The 16,057-nt window shown below is 36.4% G+C and overlaps 1 pseudogene; it reads left to right on the forward strand.

Annotated features, from left to right (window-relative positions):
- LOC100914749 lies at positions 1–3,356 on the forward strand (annotated as a pseudogene).
- The last annotated feature ends 12,701 nt before the right edge of the window (positions 3,357–16,057 follow it).

Consider the following 16,057-nt stretch of genomic DNA (forward strand, 5'->3'; position numbering starts at 1 on the left):
ATGATCTGCAGATCAGAATCGGGGAGCCAGGCATTTAGCTTCATCTCAGTCTGTGAACCCCAACCTGACCGCTGCTGTGTCAGTGCTGCTCCCTACCAAGGAGTGTTCTGCTACAGGGGACTAACTGGCTTTGGCAGCCACACCACCTGCAGGGGCTTTAGGACTGGCTCCTATAGCCAGAGCTTTGGCTATAGCTCTAGGGGGATGTGAGGGTCCAGCCCCTCTTGCATCATCACTATTTGTTAATGAGAGTCTCCTGTCCCCCCTCAACCTGGAGACTGACCCAAATGCCAAGTGTATGAAGCATGAGGAGAAGGAACAGATTAAGTGTTTCAATAGCAAGTTTGCTGCCTTCATTGACAAAGGTCAGTTCCATTCCTCTCTGACCAGTTCCTGAGTTTTGCCCAACTACTTGGAGGAGAAAGAGACCTGGGCTTTATCCTAGGGGAATGCCCACTCTGATGGGAAAGGTCTCACACACACACACACCCTACAACACAGAGAGGCAAAGGGATACTCCATGAGAATTTAGTGCTAAGGGGACCTGCCAAAAAGGTTTATTTGAAGCCTGGGGAAAATGGGGGAAATGGAGTTTCTGCCTACAAGGCCCAAGGCAAAGGACAGTTCAGGGCAATGTCACTTTGCTAACAATAATAATAATAAAAAAGATTAGATAGAAAATAGACCAGGGAGGGTAGGAAAATCTGGTGTTCATCCTCTTTCCCAAGCTTATAATATCCTATCAGCATCAGTCCTTGGAAATTTCACCTTCTAGGAATGCCCCAAAATGAGCTGATTCCAGAACTTTTGTCCTTCTCTGGAAGAGGCTGTTCCATCTGGGACAAACAACTGTCAACTTAGGTTCCTAGAATGAAGGTTATGCAGATAGAGTGCATCTCACCAGTATCAGCATTTAAAATTTTGGAGCTTCACTTTCTAACCTATTCAGTTAGAAAGGGGACCAAATCAGTGATTCTAAATCTGGGCTCCAAGAACTTATGATAGATAGATGGAAAAGCAGATAAATTATTAATTTATACTATTATATTTTAATGAATTTATATTAATAAATAGACATACAGAGTTATGTCTATGTACATGTGTATATATGTATAAATGTTTATATACATATATATCCATATGTGTGTAGATATAAATCATTTTAACATATATTTTTCTTTTTACTTTTATGTGTTTTATTTTATATATTTAACACTATTATTATGAGAAGGGATCCATAGATCTTACCAGACTACTAAGAGGGTCTATAGCACAAAAAGTGTGATAGACACCTAGACTAAAGACTCTGAGGTCCCACCCAGGTTTAAATCTGGTTACACTAACTAATGTAGACTGAGTTTCCAGATTTCTTCACTGACAGAATTTCCTGTGGGTTGGAACATCCACATGTTCAGTTGTTCATTAAATACTTTTTTTGGATGATGAAATAGATGGTATACTTGGTTGGTAGCTCTCTGAAAAGTCTTGGCTGAACCTTAGCTGATATTCCAGATCAGAGAGGTCAGATGTTGCTGTGCATTCACCAGTCTTCACTTCCTTGTGAGTTCTGAAACTCTTGGCTGGAATGGTTGCCTCATGGCTCCCCTCTGTAGAAAAAAGGAATAATTAACCTGGGAATTACCCTGACCATTCCTCTTTTTCCCTGGATTGTAGGTATAGTTTCTTAACAAGCAGGTGCAGTTCCTGAAGAAGCAGAACAAGCTCCTGGAGACCACAAGGACATTCTACCAGAATGGGGAGTTCAGCGAGAACAACTTGGATGCCATGTTCCAGGAATATATCATCTACCTGAATACAGTCCTGGAGAGCATGGAGGTCCAAAGCGATCGCCCAAACTCTGAGCTCGACTGCATGCAAGAACTGATAGAGGATTACATGAAGTGAGTTCTGGGAACAGGGAAAGCAGTGATATCTGTCATCAGTGTTCCCCTAAATCAGGCTGGCTATATGTAAGTCCTGTGCTTGCTCACCTTAGACTAGGGGCCTTGGAAAAGAGGAAACTTGGAAAGAATTCCCTAACTGTTTTTGTGCACCTGAATAGTTCTTGGAGAAATAGAAATACCACAGGCATTTGTAATGTGGTAACCATGACCTGGACAGACAGAAAGCTATTAACCTGAGGTTAAAGTTCCTACATATGAGTTGTCCAGACCTACTTCTCTCTATCTCTGTCCCTGTTCTCTTTTTGTCTTTCTGTCTCTTTCTCTCTGGTCTTTCTCTGACTGTGTGTGTGTGTGTGTGTGTGTGTGTGTGTGTTTGTGTGTGTGTATGTATGTGTGTGTTTCTGTGTGTCTCTGTCTCTCTTAGTGCTCTGTCTCTGTGTCTCTGTGTGTCTCTGTCTCTATGTCTTTTTGTCTGTCTCCCTGACTCTCTCTGTTTCTCCCTTTGTGTCTTTGTCTTCTGTCTCTCTGTCTTTCTCTTTATGTGTATCTTTCTTTGTCTTTCTCTTCTCTGCATCTCTGTCTTTGTGCCTTTCTCTGGTCTCTCTGTGTCTATCTCTATATTTCTCTCTGTCTCTCTCTATTTCTCTCTGTCTCTCTGTCCTTTGTCTCTCTGTCTCTCTGTCTTGTCTTTCTTTGTCTCTCTGTGTCTGTGTGTCTCTGTCTTTCTCTATTTCTGTCTGTTTATCTCTATCTCTCTCACTCTGCTTCTCTATCTGTCTTTCTAATTCTCTCTCTCTCTTTCTGTCTGTTTCTCTGTGTCTCTTTCTTCCATCTATTTCTGTTTCCATTGATCTCTGTCTCTCTCTGCTCCAAACCATTTGTGATTTCTAGTGGAAGAGCTAGTCTACAATCTTCACCCCAGGCTCAATGAGTCTGTATGAGCCACTACATTTCCAAATTTGCAGTAGTGACAGAAAGTGGAAGCTAATAGCTAAAATGAAAGTTCTTGGTTTATTTAGAACTATCTATTATACAGATTCCCTGTAACTTGAGTAACTCAAGGGAGCTGAGCTAAATACCAACAGATTCAGACTCCCAGTGGAGGAAAGGAGAGCTTCCTCTTTGTAAAGCTGAGTGCCCAGATATTTCAACTCTGGCCTGGTTTCCAAAGTAAGAGTCTGTCCCACTTTGTGGGAAATTTTCTCATTTCAGTTCCTCACCTTTCTCTCCTGTGGCCTGTGTGAGTAACCAATCCTACTTTTTTGCCTCTTACAGTTTGAGGAAATGAAAACCATAGTGATCTGCCATGGGGATCGTCTGTCTGGTACTGAGGAAATCAGTGAGCTGAAACACATGATCCAGAGGTTGACCACCAAGGTGGAGAATGCCAAATGCCAGTCAGGTACAAGACCCTGCACACTTAAGCATAAGAACATCCCCAATGTTTATTGATGCTATGGACATCAGTCAGAAGTCAACTTTGATTGGTATTTGACATGATGGAACTCCAGTTTCTAGTTTACCTTCAATTACCTATGCCTGGATTTGAATTGTTAAAAAAATAATAATAAGTTAAAAGATTGGACCAGATGAACTTATATGTGATCTGTTAATCCTCCAAGAATATATTTACCCACAATCCCCAAGGAGGATACCAAGTCTTGTTATTATTATTCCACAAAACTCAATTTAGAATTAATCTGGTCTCACTGGGTCCTAAAGACTAGAGTTCTGAATTATCCATGTTTGAAAATAGTTCACCTATTATGAATCCTCTCTCCTCTATTAGCATGAAGGATTGGGAGAGCTCTAGGATTTAGGAAGAGGAGTTCAAGTTTCTATAGTAAGATAGCAAAAGATGTATGCCCAATTACGTTCTTTCTCTCAACTATACTTCTTGTCTTCTGGTTATCACTTCTTCACTAGGTAAATCTCCAATAACACCTATACCTGAGCTCTGGTATGGGAGAGTAGGGGGAGGTAACAGATGAAAGGAGACCCACAGATAGTACTTAGAATAAGGATCCAGGCCATAAAAACCATAGCACTTTCTTCTCCTTTCCAATTCCTATGCCCCTGGAATTTCAAGCTGGAGACTGCTGTGTCCTATTTTGAAGAGTAAGGAGAGACTGCCCTCAATAATGTACACTGAGAACTGGCTGAGCTAGAAGGTATCCTGCAGAAAGTCAAGCAGAACACGCCATGTTTACTGAAGGAGTGTCATGAAGGATACTGAAGGAGGAAGTCATGAAATCCAAGCTGAGGTTGGACATTGAGATTGCCACCTATAAATGACTGCTGAAGGGTGAAGAACACAGGTAGGAACCTCCTATTTCCATATTCCACTTGACCCTAACCCACATAGATTCAATATTGATTTCAAATTTTACCCCTTCTCTGTAATCATCTATTGTCCCAAGAGATCCAAATATGATGAAGTCCAATGCCTTATTTTGTTTAAAGGTAATTCCTCCAGGGTAACAATGATTCACCCTGTTCCACAGATAGAAAAACTGAGTCTCAGAAGTTGTGACTGTTACAAAGTTACCCAGTAAGTGAATCTGATTGAGAAAGCAACTTTAGTGTCCTAACTCCAAGTGATCAGGTGATAGGCGATTAATACCTGGAGATAAGATTTGGAGAGCCTAACTCACAAAGATAATTAAACTCTCACTTTGCCCAGATACAAAAAACAATAAATGCCTCAGAGCTGAGTTAGGGGAGAGGGGAGGCAGTTCAAAGAGTGGAAAGAAACCTATCTCTTTGTATCATTTTAAAGTTAGAAATTAGTTGTACCAAAAATCTCCAGTTAGTCACAATTGTGCCATAAAACCCATAACTCCAGGCCCTTGGTCTAAGCTATTGGATATGGATGCAACCTGATCAAAAGATTTTTTTTCAAACCTGGTACCCTGACACTTTTCTCAAGGCTCTAGGGGAAACTGATACCTAAAACCCTCTCCTCCTCCTTCTACCTAGGCTATGTAAAGGTGTCAGTAGTACAAGTATCTCTAAACTATCAAGGCTCTAAAAGGAAAAATAAAAGTCTAATGGCAGGAAGGGCTTTCTTCATGGAAGAATTAGAAAACTCACTGATATCTCAACAGAAGGAGATGAAATTAACCTTTGGAAAGAACTTTTTCACTGGGAGGTAAAGGGTTCCTAGAACAGAAGAGGCCCTTGATGAACTGCTTAAGTTAGAAGGAAGGGCTTTGTAATAATATTCTTTAGTACAGTGCCTGACATATAGTAGGTGCTTAATGTTTATTTATTGAATGATTGATTGAATATTAGAGCTACAATAAACCTTAAAGGTCATTGAGTCCAATGCCCCTCATTTTATATATAAGAAAAAAGACCTAGACCTAGGGAAATTGGTGGTGAGTTAAAACTCAAAAAGTCTTGGACCTCCATTTCTGTTCTTTCTATCACACACTTCCTGCCCATTCATCTCTAAATCTCTCTTACTGCCTAGCATAATCCTCTGCACATACTGGTGCTTTGAGATATATTAAGTGGGAGAAAAAAAATCGGCTCTATAGAGACATTGATACTTTCCTTGTTTTTCTTTTCCTCTCTTGTGTCAGCAGCTCTAGGAGAGGAGTGTATTATAAGCCCTGAATCCCAGGATGCCAGGGACCCTGACCCCTGTTCAATATCTCCCAAGCCTGGCAGATGTGTGGACCCTTTGTACAATCTCTTGATTCATACTTTGAAACTCCTTCTGATTCTGAATCCAGTGAAGAATGAGAGACTCCCTCCTCCTAAACTCTAGTCTCCTTTAGATTGGCATAGGCTGCCTGGGAAAAGCAATGCCCATGGTAAAGAGAGGCTTAGCTTCCCAGAGTTCAGGAATTGATGTTAAGTTGGCTAACTTCCACCCTCTTCCACCTTGACCCCTTCCCATTTCTTCCCTTCCTTTTCTGTCTTAGATTTTTTCCCCCTCAATCTATGTTTCTGATAAATTAAGGTAACTATTCACAGCAGCTGTCTATATCCTTATTCCCTGCCACCAGAATAAGAAAGGTCTTTTTTATGCTAAATTTGGAACAGCATTAGATTCCTAACTCTTTCTGCCAATACCATGCACAGACACACACACACACACACACACACACACACACACACACACTTCTCATAAAAAAAGCTTACTTTTCTTTTTCTTCCTGATATTTAATCCTCCCCTCTCCAGTGCAGGGCTGAAAAGATTGGAAAATACTTTCGATAAATCCAGAAAGCCCTGGCCACATTTGGATAATCTAATGGAATCGTTATAAAGTCGAGTCATCAAAATCTTAAGCAATCATGACCTATTTTCTCCTGCTAAGGTGAAATCATTTGGGAAAAATGCACAAAGTTCTTTGTGGGTATACACAGGCATGTGGACAAAAGCGGACACAATTTATTTAGGCTTTCAAAGGATATTTAACAAGGTACCTTACACCAAAGGCTAAAACTGAGTCATTCCTGGCTTATAAAGAATGTTTTGTCATGAATAGGAAACTGACCTGTGCCCAAGAAACAAAAGGCAGGGAGAACAAGGAAGAATAAAGGGTAAGGAACTCACAGATCAGTCCTGGGACAAGTTTTAGTTCTCCTTTTTTTCCCCTCAAATAAATGAACTTAAAAGATAATAAATTTTCAATCTGCAAGTGACAATGAGCTCCTGTGGACATTGATATGTGGATGTGGGGAAAATGCTGTGAAATAGGTCTGGAGTGGGATAGGTATGAATGGAATTGTGTCAGTGATTTCACTGTGGATAAGATAATGTATTTCAGGGGAAATAACCCAAATAATCAGCAAATCAATCAACATGCATTTATTAAATGCCTATGATGAGCTAAAACTACATATATAATATCTAGATGTGTTTAGATATTGAGTGATATGTATTTACACATATATGTACATAGATTGATAGCTATATCTAATATATAGATATAGATACGAATCTACATACATGTAGATACATATAGATAGATATCCAAATAGTCAATCAACCAATCAACATGAACTTATTAAATGTCTACCATGAGCTACAACTACATATATAATATATACATGTATGTATGTATATGTAGATATCTATATCTAGATAGATATAGAGATCAATCTATTTATATAGATGTAGATCTATATAAGTATAGATACATATAAATAGATCTATTAATATCTACATCTAAATAGCCATAAATGTCAATTAATCAATCTATGAATACACACACACACGTGTGTGTATGGACATATGTATATGGCCACATTTGGATAAGGCTCAAAAAAAAAAAAAAAAGATTTGCCCAAAGTGACCCAATGTCATAGAAAAAGTCATAGCTCACAATATACAATATGGGTCAGAAGAAGCTTTATTCAGAAACATGTGAGTGTAGAAGAATTCAGAAGGAACAATCTGTTTTGTTGTTATTATAAACTGGAGTAGGACTGGCATCTGTTTTTACATAGACTGAGGTTTCTCTTTAAGGAGTCTAAGAGGATATCCCAGGAATATGGTTGGTCCAGGGAACTAGAGTTTGAACAATACATTGCTTTCCTTGCACTAAAGTTATAAATATCTGCACTATAGGGAGCTAGCATCCCAGAGGATTAACAAGATTCCTGTTGCCCTGTGCTTTGCATTCCTGATACAGCACTACTGCTCTGAAAAAGGGATTGCTGTGTCCATTTGAATTAGGAAATTGTATCATTTTAACTTCATTATAAGTAAATATGTTACTTTAAAATACTTTTTATTGCTTTTTTATATAACCACAGTTTTCCTCCATTATTCCTCCCCCTCCTGAGAGCCATCCCATATAAAAATAGTGGTTTTAAAGACAAAAAAGAAAAGAAAAATCAGCATAACTGACCAATATATCAAAGGTCTGCAAATATATACAATATCCAATGTTTATAGATTTCCTAATAAGTCATGCTTCTGGTTCTTCATGATTTTGCAACACTGACTTTTGAAGAGTTTGTGTGATAGTTCTTTCCACTTATATTGTAATTATTGTGTATATTTCCATCATAGTTAAAATTAACAGCCAAGATTTTTTGTCCTGAATCACTGCACTGGCCTGAGCTAGGCTAAACCTAAAACATTTGGCATTACTTGTCAAGATTAGATCAGAATGACCTCATGGTTCTTTTTGTGGCTGTAATGGAAAGGGAGCCACATACAGGAAAGGGAGCCTTCTGTAACTGAATGGACAAGTACATGAGTCTTGTAACTGTAGTTGTTATGCTTTTAGCTGAATTTGAGAAGCCCTCTCAGTGGAGAGAAAGGAGGGGAGCCCACTAGTCCTGTGGGATTAGCCTAATGGAGAGTTATGCAAAAAAAAAAAAATCTGTGGATCAACCTCCCATAGAAGACAAATGATATATGTAAATTCAATTACAAAGTGTTCCTTGAAGATATAAAGAAAAATTTAAATAGCTGAAAGAATATTAAGTGGTCATGCTGGGCTGTGCTAAAATCATAAAAATGGCAATACTAGCAAAATTAATTTATATCTTAATGCTATGCTAATCAATTTACCAAAGGGATACTTCATAGAACTTGACAAAACATCAACAAAATTCATTTGGAAAAACAAAAGATCTGGAATATCAAGTGATATGAAAAAGACATAGGGACAAAGAGGGAATAGCATTTCCAGACTCAAACTATATTATATAGCAGTCATTAAAACCATCTGGTGTTGGTTAAAGAATAGAGAGGCAGATCAGTAGAACAGGCTAGATAAGGGAGATTCAAAAACAAGAAGACTCAATAATCCAGTGTGTGATAACAGTGAAAAACATAAATTACCTGGGGGAAAACTCTTTCTTTGTTTAAAAAAAACTGTTTGGAAAACTAGCATGGAGCCTGGCAAAAATTAGGCTTAGACCAACACCTTATATCATGTTCCACAATACATTCTAAATGTTTACATAGCCTTAACATTAAAGAGCACACTAATATTAGAAGACAAACAAATCATATACCTCTCATATCTATGAGCAAGGATATATATTCTTAACTAAATAAAAGATACAGGCAATTTCAAAACAAAAATAGACAACTTTGATAACTTCAATCTGAAGAGCTTCTGCACAGATAACCCTAATGCAAATAGAATAAAATGGAAAAAAAAAACTTTGTATGAAAAATTTTAAAGGATTTAGTATCTAGGATGTATCATGTGTGGGGAATAATACTTATTCCCCAAAAGATAAATGGTCAAAGGATATGAACAAATGCTTCTCAAAAGTATTCTTAACTATATGAAAGAAGTACTAAATCACTAATAATAAGAAAAATGAACATCATAACAATGTTGAGGTTTTATCTCATACTTCACAAATTAGCAAATATGAAAAAATAGCAAGTTAAAATTGGAGGAATTGTAGGAAGATAGGTTGACTAATACATTGTTGGTGGAACTGTGAAATGGTAAAGACTACTTTGAAAAGCAATTTGGAATTAAGTAAGTAAAATTACTAAAATGTCCATATCTCTTGAACAGAGATTCTGTTATTGAGTTTATATTCCAAGGAAAGCATTGATTAAAAAAAAAAGTCCTTATATACAGCAAAATATTTATAGCAGTACTTATTGTGATAGCTAAAAATTAGAAACAACATAAATTTCCATCCATCAGTTGGAGGATGGCTAAGCAAATAGTGAAATACACAAATATGATGGAATATTACTGTGAGGTAAGAAATGATGCATATGATGAAAATGGAGAAGCTTAGAAAGATCTAAGACAGAGCCAAGAAAACAATATACACAGAGACTAAAACAATGTAAATGGAAAAAAATAGCCACAAATCAAAAGTCAAAACTAAATGTAAAAAATTATCAAGACTAAACAGGAATCAAATAAAAAGAGATGATGGCCCTAACTTACCCTTCATGAAGGTAGAAAGTGCAAAGATGTACTTTCAGTCTTTTTCAATGTATCAATCAGTTAGGCTGAGTTTTTTTTTCTTTAAAAAATACTTTTTAGCATATAGTGTGGCTCTCAGGGAAAGACATTATAGTAATGTAAGAAACAAGAAGTATCAATTAAAAACATTCTTAAATTATAGAGTATATATGTAAATATATTAATATTCTTGACATTATTATATTTAATGTTACTAATATTATTGACATTAATATGTGTAAATTATGTACACAACACACCAAATTCCACTAAAGCCAGACATGTAGAACATAAATCAGAGAACTGAAATTTTTAAAAATGTTAATTTGATATGAGAGGCAATGAATTTGAGCTGTGAAGGACATATTTCTGGTAATGAAATGCTGTTTTAACCAATGAGTGTTTTTTGCCCTGCACAACAATGTTATTGTTGTTTAGTCATCTTTTAGTCATGTCTGACTCTTGACTCTATGACTCTTGGTTGATTTGAAACAATCTATCTGAGGGAGTAAGTTGTAAACTACCATAATTCACCCATTCACCTCCAAACAACCATAAAATAGTGCCCAAAACAAATCCGGAAAAGCAGAACCAAAAAGATGGGTGAAACAATCTTTTAGCCCATGAACTTGGAAGACTGATAAGAAATGTCTGTATGATTCAGGCTCAGTACCAGTTAAAGTGTCTGTAAACATCTCTACAACCTCCATCAGCACCAGCCACTACTCTCCTAATCCCCTCAGCACAAGGGTACCCCATGGACACCAGGAAAACATCAGTACATCATTATCAGTGCACTCAGGGGCAGCAGTCCCTTGCAAGAAGCCTAAGATAGTGTCCCTTCCACCCCAGAAGCAGAAGTCAAATTTAAAAGAAGAGAAAACATTTTTTAAATTAGCAAAAAACAGCAAAAAAAAAAAACTAACCACAGAAAGTTGGGAAGGAAGATCAAGACACAAATTCAGAAGACAAAAACAATGTCAAAGCACCAACCCAAAGAAAAAGTGAAAGTGGTCTCAGACCCAAAAATTATTCATAGAGAAGTTAAAAATCATATAAAAGAAGTAGAAGAAAAATTGGGAAAAGAAATGAGAGTGGTGCTAGAGAATTATGAAAAAAGAGCCAGCAGTTTGGGGAAAAAAACAACTGCTTAAAAAACACAGTTGGCCAAGTAGAAAAGGAAGTACAAAAACTAACCAAGGAAAACAACTCCTTAAAAGCTAAAATTGGGCAAGTGGAAGTTAATGACTATGAGAGATCAAGAATCAATCAAACAAATTTTAAAAAATGAAAAAGTAGAACAAAATGTGAAATACTTCATTGGAAAAACAACTGACCTGGAAAATAGATTCAAGAGATATAACATCAAAATCACTGGACTACCTGAAAGCAACAATTAAAAAAAAAAAGACTTGGACAACATCTTTCAAGAAATTGTCAAAAAAAAAAAAACTTACTTGATATGTTGGAAGTATAGGGCAAAATAGGCACTGGAAGAATTCACCAATCACCTCAGGAAAGAGATCCTAAAATAAAAAACCCAAAAAACACTACAGTCAAATTACAGAACTATCAGGTCAAGAAAAAATACTGCAAATGGCCAAAAACAATTCAGATATCGGGGACCCAAGATCAGCTTACCCAGCAATTAGCAGGTGCAACACTAAAGGATCTGAAGTTATGGAACATTATATTCTGGAAGGCAAAGGAGCTAGAACTACAACCAAGAATCATCTACCTGGCAAAATTAAGCATAATACTTCAAATGGTCATTCATTGGAACTTTCATAAGGAGAAAATTATATACAAAAAATTGTATACAATTCAATACAATAGAATTGTATTGAATAAAAACATGATCTCCAATATCAAGATCCAAGAGAAATCTGAAAAGGATAAAAGAAGACATAAGGGATTCAATAGAGGTGAACTGTTTACATACATGGGAAGATGAGAAAATGATACTTGTAATTCTTTCAAATTGTACCACTAAAAAAATTCAAAATAAAATTGTACCAATAAGAGTTGTTTGCTTTTCATTCTTGAAGAAGATTATGGTGTAAGGGAGGTGATGCCAAGATATTCAAGTAAATTGGATTTAAGTGAGGAAGGACTGTGCAAAGTCACCAGCCTAACTTTTTCTCTGGAGCCATCTGGGTCCCGTGGTAAAATATAAATCAGGATTAGAGATGACCCTATATACAACCACTAATAGTATAGTTAGAAGGAACATATATAGATAAAGGGTACAAGTATACAATAATTTGAGAAAATGACCCAAAAAAGCAATTAAGGGATGAGAAAAAGGAGTGCACTGGGTGCTGAAGAAAGGGAGAAACAAATGAAATGACCTTATTTCATATGAAGAGCACAAAAAACTTATTGCTATGGAGAGAAACAAAACCTATTACAAGGAGAGTGGGTAATGGGCATGACTTGAACCTTACTCTCATCAGTATTGGCTTAAAAAGGGAATAATATACACAAGTAGTTGAATATAGAAATCTATCTTACCAACAGGAAATTAGAAAGGGAAGAGATTGAGTAAAGTGGAGTGGGAAGTGTGATTGGCGGTAGGTTTGAGGAATAGGGAATTGACAGAAGAAAAGGCAGATCAGGGGAAGCAGTGACCAGAAGCAAAACACTGTCAAGGAAGAAAAGGTAAAAAGGGGACAAACAGGAGGAAATTCACAGTTATTAATCATCATTATGAATATTATTTGGATGGATTTTCCCATAAAACGGAAGAGAATACCAGGGTAGATTAAAAAAAAAAAAAAGAAGAATTCTATAATACACTCTTTACAAGAAACACACCTGAGGTGTATGTGCGCACACACACACACACACACACACACACACACCGAGTCAAGGTAAAAGCCTGAAACAGAACCTATTACACTTTAGTTGAAGTTAAAAAAAAAAAGGGGGGGGGATACCAATACTTATTTCGGACAAAGCAGAAACAAAAATAGACTTAATAGAAAGAGATAAGGAAGAAAATTACATCTTGCTAAAAGGTATCATAGACAGTGAAGTAATAGCAATACTAAACATACATGTACCAACTGGTATAGCATTCAGATTCTTTTTTTTATTATTAAATCTTTTAAATTTTCAAAACATATGCATGGATAATATTTTAACATTAACCCTTGCAAACACCTGTATTCCGATTTTTCCCTCACTTCCTCCCACCCCCTCTCCTAGATGGAAAGTAATCCAATATATGTTAAACAGGGTAAAAATATATATTAAATCCAATATATGCACATATTTTTATACAATTATCTTTTTGCACAAGAAAAATCAAATCAAAAAGAAAAAATTGAGAAAAAACAAAATGCAAGCAAACAACAACAAAAAGAGTGAAAATGCTATGTTGTGATCCACACTCAGTTCCCACAGTCCTCTCTTGGGGTGTATATGGGTGGCTTTCTTTATCACAAGATCAATGGAACTGGCCTGGATCATCTCATTGTTGAAAAGAGTCATGTCCATCAGAACTGATCATTGTATAATTTTGTTGTTAGCATTCAGATCCTTAAAAGAGCAGTTAATTGAGTTATAGATTCATCATTATCAAACAACATATAGAGAACATTACAAAATGTAAGGTAGATAATTTTAATTATATTAAATTAAAAAGCTTTTGCACAAATAAAATCAATGTAACCAATATTAGAAGGAAAACAGAAAGCTTAGAAATAATCTTTATAGCAAATGTCTCTGCTAAAGGTCCCATTTCTCAAATATAGAGAGAACTAAGTAAAATTTGTAAGAATTCAAGCAATTCTCCAATTGACAAATGGTCAAAGGATATAAACAGGCAGATTTCAGATGAATAAATCAAAGCTAACTACTGATGTATGAAGAAGTGAGGAATACAAATGTTGGAGAAGATGTAGGAAAATAGGGATAAACGCTGTTGGTGGAATTGTAAACTGACTCAACCATTCTGGGTGGCAGTTTGAAATTATGCCCAAAGGGCAACCAAATTGTGCATATACTTTGATCCAGCAATACCACCACTAGGTCTATATGCCAAAGAGAACATAAAAAAAGAAAAGAATCTACATGTGCAAAAATATTTGGAGCAGTTCTTTACATAGTGGCAAAATATTGGAAATAGAAGGGATGCCCATCAATTGGGGAATGATTGAACAGGACATGTTACATAAATGTAAAGAAATACTATTGTTCAATAATAAATGATGAACAGTCTTTAGAATAAACTAATGACTTGTATGAACTGATGCAATGTGAAATGAGCATAACCAGGAAAACATTGCACACAATATCAGCAAGATTGTGTGATGAATAACTCAGCTCTTTTCAAGAACACAATGATCCAGGACTCACAAAGGAAAATGATCTCTAGTGATGAACTGATGAACTCTGAATGCAAATAAAAGCATACTTTTTCACTTAATTTACTCTTTTTCATGTTTTCCTCCTTTTTATCTGTTTCTCCTTTCACAACTGTAATATGGAAAAATGCTTTACATGATACCATATGTATGACCTATATCAAATTGCCTACCATTTTAGGAAGAGGGGAGGAGAGGAAGGGAGAAAAATTTGAAATTCAAAATCTCATAAAAATGTATGCTAAAAATTGTCTTAACTTCTAAATGATGGGGAGATACTATTTTTTAAAAAATGTAGCTGAGGTTAGCAAACAGGCCAGGGAAAGTCTGGATTAGTCTGGCCAGGGGAAATCTAGGTCTTCAGAAATTAAATTTCCCAGTATGTCTTTTTCTGGAGCTCAAAACCCTAACCAGAGTTTTGTATTGACCTCCAAGAAATACAAGCTGAGTTGCCTCCCTCAGAGGAAATAAGGCTACACCAACTAAGGGATGCCATAGTGCATTTAGGCCCTGATGTCTCATATATTTGCTATCTGCATGACCTTGGACAAGTTCACTAATGGCTTCCATTTCTTCAAGTATAAAATAAGGATAATAATAGTACTTATTTCCTTTTTTCCTTTCTTCCTTTCTTCCTTCTATTCCTTTCCTTTCTTCCTTCTTTGCTTTTTTCTTCCATCCTTCTGTCCCCTTCCTTCCTTCCTTCCTTTCTTCTATTCCTTTCCTTTCTTCTTTCCTTTCCTTCCTTCCTTCACTTTCTTCCTTTTTCCATACTTCTGTTCCTTTCCTTCTTCCCTTCCTTTCTTCCTTCCATCCTTTTTTCCTTCCTTCCCTCTCTCCCTTAAAAAAGAAACCCTAAGAGTCTTTCCTTCCAGATTGATTTTTTCCCTTTTTTTTAATTAGGTAAAAGAAACCATTCTCTGCCTCATTTCTTACCCATCCTCAAGCACTGATTGGGTTTTGCCCCAGGCAAACGTAGACCTGTTAGAGGTCTTAGCTTAAAAAGGCCAAAGTCTCCCATTGCATCCAAGATCATCTGCAGTTGTTCTGACTCTGGAGGAGAAAGCAAGGCTGGTGATCTTGCACAGCCTTCTCTCACTTAAATCCAATTCATTTGCATGTCATGATATCACTCCCTGATGTCATAGTCCTTTACGAGAATGAAGGACAAACAACAACCCTCTTTTTCTCCTTTCCTTCCTTCCTCCTTCCCTTTCATCTTTTCTAAAGGAAGAATGACTCCAAGTCTTCCTGAATCTTTTATGACAAATTTCTTGCTTTCAGAATTTATACAGACTCACAAAGCTTGTAAACTCCACACAAATATAACACTATAAAACAGTTTTCACATAAGACCAGATTTGTATCTATGTAGGTCATGGAAGAATTAAATACAACTGAAATTACTCAACAATAACAAGAAAGAGAGGAATGAAGAAGAGGAAGGAAGGAAGGAAGAGAAAAAGAAAGAAAGAGGAAGGTGTTTTAAAATGCCTTGGGCTTGTTTTTGTGCTAAATCATTAGCCCTACATATAGCCAACTCTCAATTCTCTGCCCTCATTTGGGAGAGTGGAAGGTAGAGCACAGATAATTCCACATTACTTCCAAACAAACATTTATTAAACATTTATTTAAGGTGACACCTTTAAAGGATTAGCCATGTCCATAAATACTTGTGACATTTTCCATGGTCCTATGGTAGGCTTTAATGGAAGGAGAATGGGGAGTAAGAATACAAAAGGAGGAGACATAGCTATTAAACTTTATCATTTATCGTCATTTGCCAATTTTTGTCATTTACTGGACACCATTGAATAGATCAGGCTTTGCACATATAGTAGAAGCTTAATAAATGTTTATTGACTAACTT

Source organism: Sarcophilus harrisii, chromosome 5, assembly GCF_902635505.1.
Source record: "Sarcophilus harrisii chromosome 5, mSarHar1.11, whole genome shotgun sequence".
Classification (NCBI taxonomy): Eukaryota; Metazoa; Chordata; class Mammalia; order Dasyuromorphia; family Dasyuridae; genus Sarcophilus; species Sarcophilus harrisii.